This window comes from Mus caroli, chromosome 7 (genome assembly GCF_900094665.2).
Source record: "Mus caroli chromosome 7, CAROLI_EIJ_v1.1, whole genome shotgun sequence".
In the NCBI taxonomy this organism is placed as follows: domain Eukaryota; kingdom Metazoa; phylum Chordata; class Mammalia; order Rodentia; family Muridae; genus Mus; species Mus caroli.
The window spans coordinates 100,260,125-100,268,538 of NC_034576.1; the positions used below are offsets into that span (position 1 = coordinate 100,260,125).

Below are 8,414 nucleotides of genomic sequence, written 5' to 3' on the forward strand. Positions count from 1 at the left end.
AAAAAAAAAAAAAAAAAAAAAAAAAAGTGAAACCTAAACAGCTTTTTGTTTGCTTGCTTTTTAAAGGCAGTCTCACTGTGTAGACTTGCCTGGCCTCAGACTCACAGACCTGCTGCTGTCTTCTGAGAGCTGAGATTAAAGGGCCTCAGTTTTCAAACATTTGAACAATACTAATTGGTACTTTCATGCTGAGGTATGACTGTTGGAAAACATTAAGATGTATGGTGCTTTGAATAGGTACGGCTCCTATAGATTCATGTGTTTGAATGTTTGGTCAGTGGGGAGTAGCACTGTTAGGAGGTGTGGCCTTTTTAAGAGTCAGTGTGTCTTTGTGGAGGCAGAGCTTTGAGGTCTTAAGTGTTCAAGCTACATTCAGTGTGAAGCATGCCCAGTCTCCTGCTGCTGGTGGATCAAGATGTTGAAGACTTGGCTCTTCCAGCACCATGTCTGCCTGCATGCTGCATGTTTCCCTCCACGATGATAATGGACTAAACCTCTGTAACTGTAAGCCAGCCTCAAGTTAAATGTTTTTTTTTGTAAGTGTTGCCATGGTCAGGGTGTGTCTTCACAGCAATGGAAACCCTAAGAGGCTTTATTTTCTATAACTAAATGATTGTTTCTGTGAGGGCAGAAAAATCTCAGATTCATGGCACTGCTTCATTGTGAACTAAATTTTGTTACTGGCTGTTCAAAATATTTCACTATTAGCAATGTCTCTCAGCCTTCACATTCAGTCACATGAGCCACAGTTTGAGAAGCGGGGCCTAGGTGGAGAGAAGACATGCTAATGACTACTAGTGGCCTGCTCATGTGTGTGGTTGAATGCTTGGCCATCACTTGTTCTACAGGGAAAGTGGACAGTCTTGGTTGTGAAGCTTTGGCATTTGGTTAAGTTATCTCAGACTTAGTTTTGATTCTTTTTTTTCTTTTTGCTCTATAACTTTACAGTTGGCTTTACAAATGTAGCTGTAACTTCCTCCATGCTTAAATGTTAAAAATCTTCCAGGAAAAAAAAAAAGACAGGCTGGGTTATTTCTAACTGTGACCTTTTTGGAGTTTGGACAATAGTAAGACTGTAGCATTGAAAAACTGTGACTAATCACCTAGTAGAGACGGTTTGTTCATTGTGGAGTTCAAGATGGGAGTCGGGGCCTTGTCCATGTGAGGTGAACTCATCACCATTGAACCGCATTCCCACCTCTGGAGGTTCCTTTTGATTCCTATTGCAGACTTGCTGAGCACCTAGAGGATCTGTCTATGTATGCATTGAGGTTTCTACTTGGTTTGGGATCTGGAATCATTCTATAACTTTTGTAATTTTTTGACTGTCCTAAATTGTTTATTGGATATGAATTTTACAGATATCACGTGTATTAGCGGTAACGGTGGAGCTGGAGAGTACTGCGCCTTCTCCAGGCTGCACAGCGGGAACCACCAATAGTGTGGTGGAACTTGTGGCCCTTTCCTAGGCCACCGCTCTTTCTGCCAGCAGATGTCAGTCCACGCATCTCTGTGTTTATGGACTGGTTTGGTGATCCACTGGGTGTCAGGATTTCTTCTGATAGCTTTATGGAACGGATCAATGAGGATAACCTCAAAACATTTATATGTGGAATCTTCACCAACCCAGTAGGAATTCAGGACTCTCAAAGCCCCACAATGGCACTCTCTCCTCAGCAACAGACTGAAGGCTTCGGGCAAATTTCATTTGGTTAACACCATGGTGCACAGGCTTGCCGTAAGTTACACCCTTAGGAACTGGGCATTTGCGACCACCATGCTGGACACGAATCCTGTAAATGGCATAGCCTTGCTTAGCCTTGTACCCCAGTCTTCGAGCTTTATCAGGCCGGGTGGGGCGGGGAGCCCTGTGCAGCGCAGAGAGCTGGCGGTTTTGCCCACAGTGGACCCTCAGAAGAAAGCACATCACGTCAGACTGCTTCTTCCTCCATAGCTCCTGGATGTATTTGTATGCATCCATCTTGGCTCACCTGATGGCCGCCGCCAGAGGAAAGGCAACTTTTGTATTTTAAGAAAAAAATTTACTAGTGTTGATTGTGATCAACTAGTTTATCTTTTCTGTCTGGTTTTTGTTTTAGTTTCTCTACTTATAACCTGGTTTGGTTTGCCATGATAACTGGATCTTACCCCTTTCCTGTTTTCTTGTATTTTAGACATCTTTCATCATCCTTATTAACTTCTCCATTCTTATTTATTTATCATATTGGAGATGCCCAGGGTCTTAGGCATATAGATGACTCTGCCACCACTGAGCTGTCTCTCTGCTTTTCATTTTGATACGGTGTACTTTTCTATTCCTGTGGGTATATAGCAGTCAGAGGACAACTCCTGGGACTTGGTTCTTGCTTGCCAGTTTTTGGAATTAGGGGACCAAACTGAGGTTATCAGGCTGGTGTGCAAGCACCCTTTCTTTCCCTTTTATATGTCTGTGTATCATAAGCATGCATGCAGTCAGTGTCCATGGAGACAGGAGGAAGGTTTGAATCCCTGGGACTGGATGGAGTACAGACCATTGTGAGCTGCCTTGTGGATGCTGGGGGATTGAGCCCAATTTCTCTGAAAAAATAGCCTGAGCTCTTAACCAATCACCCCCTTTTCTTTTTAAAGTGGTGTGTGTGTGTGTGTGTGTGTGTTGGTGTGTTGGTATGGATCACACTGAGGTCTGAGGAGGGTGTTGAGTATCTTTCTCTTTATACTTTATTTACTTAATTTTTGAGATAACCTTACACTGAACCTGAACCCTGCCATTTCTATTAGGTTGGCTTGCCAGGATTCCTGAGATCCATTTGTTTCTGCACACTCAATATGGGAGTTACAGGCACATGTTTTGTAGAAGCTGAAGATTTGAACTCAGATCTTCTTGCTTTCACAGCAAATGTTTTTTGTTTGTTTGCTTGTTTTTTGTTTTTCCGAGACAGGGTTTCTCTGTGTAGCCCTGGCTGTCCTGGAACTCACTCTGTAGACCAGGCTGGCCTCGAACTCAGAAATCCNCCTGCCTCTGCCTCCCNAGTGCTGGGATTAAAGGCGTCGGCCACCACCGCCCAGCACAGCAAATGTTTTCATTCACTGAGCCATCTCCCTAGCCTGTATTCTATCTAGGTAGACAAACATATAAATCAAACACACAGTGTACATTGAGTCCGTTATACAGATGAGGAGTACCTAAATGTTGGGCTCCAAGTTCATGAAAGCCTTGAGACCGTAAGAGACTGGTTAGTAGTGACATTTGAGTTGAAGTTGTGTTTGGAAAGAACATTTTTCTACCTGTTACATACAATATTAGACACCATATTCTAGATCTATTCTGAACTATTATTTGTGCTATAATTAACAACTAATCTTATCAGTTAATTACTGAAGAATAGTTCTCTCATCTTGAGAAAAAATTGTTATTGTCTAAGATTATATATACTTCTTCAGCTGTAACTATCAGTAATGTTAATAATTATGTATCTATTAGGAAATTAATGTGGGGTTTTTCTTGATTTCTCTAGGACTGAGAGTAATGCATAGTATGTTTTACTAAGAATATATTAGATGAATGTAATAATTTTATTTGTGTACGTGGTGTTTGTATGGGGAGTAGAGGGTGCTTTTACCTGTATAGGTCATGGTAGATGTTGGTCGTCTTTCTTCATTGTACCTGGAGCTCACTGATCTACTAGGCTGGTAACCAGCAAGTCTCTGGGATGCTCCTGTCCTGCTGGGATTACAGATGCGCACCACCATGCCAAGGTTTTATTTTGTTTGTTTGTTGTAAAGAATATCATTCTTTTAAAAACTGTATTCATGTGTCTGTTTGAGTGTCCTTATGTATGTGTGTGATGCTTGTTGGGACAGAAGAGGGTGTCAGATCCTCCAGAGCTCGAGTTACAGGTGTTTATGATCACCTGGTATGGGTGCTGGGAACTTGATACAGGTCTTCCGCAAGTGCTCTCGAGCTCTCTCTCCAGCCTCCTGTAATCAGTTTTTTATTTGGGTGATGGTGGTTAAACTCAGATACTCATTCTTGCATAGCAAGCACTTTACATACTAAGTCATCTCCTGAACCTCCCTCCAATACAAGACACTTGACAGCTTCCAGTCCAAATCTTACCTCAGTTCCACATCCAGCCTGTCGTGTATTTTAGTCCCATAGGTTTTTTTTTTAATTAGTATTTCTCAACAATATTTAAATTACATGTTGAGATAGTCTTCTTATCACTGTTCTGATGATTTCCATAATTCCCCTCCTTAGATTTGTTCCTTTTTGTGATACATCTTTTCCAAACAAGATCTTTAAGCAGTAAACTTTCAGTTCTGGCATGGTTGCCTTCTATTCTGCTGCTTAAACTGAAAACAGTGGTATAGTATTTCCTTCCAAAAGTTTGATAATACGCTTTAAAAAAAAAAAACTTATAGCATCCACAGTTGCTAGTGAGTCTTATTCCGTTGAAAGTAGCTTTTTTTTCTTTCCAGAAAGATTTTATTTTTTTATTACTTTCTATTTTATGTATATGAGTGTTTCTGTCTACATATATGTCTGTTTATTGCTGTAGCTGGTGGTAACATGAACCTGGGAAAATGGAGCCAATACATAAGATGACTAAAGTCTCACGCAGTAGCCAAGTTTATTCAGAGGATCAGACAGTTTATACTCTGAGAGTTAAGAAGAGTCACATAGTAAAGTGTACAATCAAAGGACAAGCTACATAGCAAAAACATGTTTTTCTGTAGAGGCATATAAGCAAATAATAGCCAACTGTAATAAATACTTTAAAGGGAACTCCTATCTGCTACATCTGGGCAGGGCATGCACATGCCAAGAGCAAGTCTGTGATTTTGAAAAAACTGAGGTCTCAAGACTCTTGGTCTTGTTTTCTTTTACAAGTTTTTTTTTTTTTTTTTTTTTTTTACAAGTACTCAGAATCATTCTTGGACTGTGTTTTGACATCCCCTGCTTCTTATTTATTTTTTAATTAATTAATTATTTTGAGACAGGGTTAGCTGTTAGCTGGAGGTTTGCTGTCTTTCTGGTGACTTCCGCTGTCTTCATGCCCATCTCCATCGATGGTCTAGGGCTGGAGGAGCTGGGGAAATCATAATGTTTCAGTGAATCAATCTGCCCCTTCCAAATTTTTTATTCTGGCAAAGTAAAAATAGGACTGGTTAACGCATCAGGGATGTTAGAGCATGCATGAGTGTGAGTTTATTGCTGGAAATAATCCTACAACATAAGCAGAATTTGAAATGATATTTGTGGTGGTTTGAATATGCTAGGCTCAGGCAGTGGCACTGTTAGGAGGTGTGGCTTTGTTAGAGTGTGGTCTTGGTGGAGGAAGTGTGTCATTGGGGGTGTGGGCTTTGAGAGAGCTTCCTTTTAGCTACTTGAAAGCCAGTCTTCTCCTGTTTGTTTGCCTTTGGAACAAGATGTAGAACTCTCAACTCCTCCAGTGCCATGTCTGCTTGGACACTACCATGCTAAAGCCTCAATAGTGGACTGTACCTATGAACCTGTAAGCTAGTCCCCATTAAATGTTGTCATTTATAAGAGTTCTTGATCATGGTGTCTCTTCACAGCAATGAAAGCCCTAAGATAGTATTTAAGAGTTTATGGACTAACTGTAATAAATGAATCAAAATAGCCACTTCTACCTGTTGAACTGAGGAAACAAAGTATTAATAGATTTTGGACAATGATTCCCTTCTGTACCATTAAGTGAGCCCTCAATAAATTAAGTATCTTTCTGTGGAATGGGAAAGGTTGGGCAATTTTTGTTAGTACAAATTCAGTTTGTATGAAAAAATTCCATAGTTTTACCAGGTGGATAGTGATTTCCTATCCTTCCATAGTGATCTGCATATGAAATTTGAAAATCCAAAGAGTTCTGTAACACTCTTAAAAAACTGATTCTTAGTTAAGGGTAAGATAATACAGCAAGGATTAAACCCATATACTGTTACATGAGTCCTGTCCTGATTTAGCAATTGATCAAGAAGAGTAAGTTAGCATTTTATGACCTTTATGGTATAAATAAATCCATTCCAGAGGTTTAGCCCCTTGTGCTATAATAACTGTAGGAGACATTTTAGTGGGGGAAATAAGTAAGTTTAGAGGTAGTGAAGGATCCGTGTGATACACAGATGCCTCTTTTAGTCTAGATTCAAATAGCTGTAGTTGTTTCTTGCCTTTTTTGATACTTGATAATATTTGAGAACTGTCCAGTGCTGCTTCTCTTTCTAGAGTTTTAAATAGATTGGTTAGTGCATAATTAGATAAATATTTTGATATTGCTGAAATTGCATTGGAAGTACCTGGCTCATGAGGCCAGGGAGAAATTAAGAAATTAATTTTGTTTTCCTGTCCTGTTTTAGCTAGTCTTGGTTGTAAAGTTAGCTTTATTTGTAGTCTCTGCTCAGTCTTCATCGAAAAGTGGAGTGAATTCAAGATTAGATTGATTCTCACATTCCTCATTCACTCCATGCTTCAGGGTCCTTTTCAGGCAGTGGAGGGCACCTTTGAAGGAGGCTCCAGTAAGGAGCTGAGGGAACTGTCACGGGCAGGTTTATCAGCGGCACTGCCTTTACTTTCAGTTTTGCCTCAATGGAGAAAAAAAATTTTTTTAACTCTTTTACTAATTTTAATGTTTGATCAACCTCATTATTAATATCTTCCTTAAGCATTTTGATAACAGTTCATAGTAATGCCCAAGTGACCCAAAATTGAACAGGGATCTGAAATAGAAACTGAAGGGTTCTTTGGAAAGTCATTTGTGTTGGATGGTGTTTTGCTGGGGCAGACACATTTTCCTGAAGTATACATAGGTGAAAGGCTAAGGTAGACTTGTGAAGGACCGTTTGGCTTAAGTAGACAAAGGTAAGTTGATGTTCTGCTAAAGCAAACACATGAAAGGGCATGTGACGAAGGATCCTTTGCTAAGGACATGGATTGGTCCGCCTTACGTTGCGTAGTTGAGTTCCATTTTGTCAGAACTCCATAGAGAGAAATGCACCAAACAACTTTTGGTGTGCTTGGGCTGAGGCGAACGAACGCACAAACTGAGGAAGACACATGCTGAGACATGACCTGTGATGTTTGTAGGGGTATACAGAAAGGGAGGCTGAGCTTGGCTCGCTGGTAGAGCTTAGCTATGCAGTGCCTGTTAGATTGCTGGGAGAGTCACAGCAGAGAACTTCTCCAGTGTTCCTGCTTATCCCTCTTGCTGACTCATGCAGTGTTGAGAGTGAGACCTAGCTGTCTCTGCTAGGTAGTGCCACCGCTGCTAATTCATGTTTGCTATCCCAACTCTACTGTGAAGTGTTTATGAGTAGGTCATGGTGTTGCTGCTGACCTGTGAACTGAAGATTTCCAGACAACACAGATGGGAGTTGCTGCTAAGAACCATTTCTAGACAGGTCCATTTCCCCTGTATCCTAATAACTTTTCTTTTCCACTACCTCTGGCAGGTGGTGGACCAAAAGGGAAGTTAAAGTGTTTAAGAACCATCATTAAAAATAGCCTTTACAAAAATTAAAGTTAGAGGGATCTTTTCCCCATGTTTGTATGCCTTTTCAATATCCTTTCAGATTCTGTTTCATACTTTTGCACCTACAGCTCCTTCTGGAATGAGGGATTATATTTGTGAGCAACTTGCAAGCGATCTAATAGTTGTGATTTTCATACTTGTGCGTCTCCGTTCTTTAAAAAATGATGCATAAGCTCTCTACATAAGGCAAAGCTTCCCCTGGTTTCTGCCCCATTGTTCTCACTCACTCTCTGTGAGTCCCCATTCTCTTATCTACAGGCGACTTCAGGTCTCGGATTTGTGGCATCACTTGTCTACCGCTGTAGTTAACAGCATGTGAACCTGAGAGAGTGGAGCCAATAAATGAGGCTGACCAAAGTCTCATGCAATAGCCAACTTTATTTAGAGCACTGGACAATTTATATTCTGAGGGTTAAGAAGAGCCACCAACTGAGTAAAGTATACAATCACAAGGTCAAGCTGGGTGAGGCAAAAACAAATTTTTCCAGAGAGGCACATGAATAACAACAGTTGAAGTAAACTCACTCCTATCCACCTCACCTAAGGAGCATGAAAGCCATTCCATGAAAAACTGTTTTTAAAGAAACCAGGGTCTGTGTGATTCTCTTTGAGTTTTCTCACAAGCAGTGAGCTCCCCTTGCAGGACTCCATCCTTGGTCTGTGTTCTGTCATAGGTCTGTGCGTGTTGTGCATGTCTAGTGCCATTAGAGGGGAGAAGGAGGGTATCTGATCCTTGGGCTGGGCTCACAGGTGCTTTTGAGCTACTACTTGAGTGCTGGGAACTGAGCACAGAGCTTGAGTGCTGGGAACTGAGCGCAGAGCTTGAGTGCTGGGAACTGAGCACAGAGCTTGAGTGCTGGGAACTGA

The 8,414-nt window shown here is 41.0% G+C and overlaps 1 protein-coding gene and 1 pseudogene across 1 annotated transcript in view; one reads left to right on the forward strand and one right to left on the reverse strand.

The window, feature by feature from the left end:
* The window catches only part of Rsf1 (remodeling and spacing factor 1), a 105,334-nt gene that overhangs the window by 13,161 nt on the left and 83,759 nt on the right, over nucleotides 1-8,414 (forward strand). The gene's annotated exons all lie outside the window — the stretch shown is intronic.
* Nucleotides 1,374-1,985, reverse strand: LOC110297390 (annotated as a pseudogene).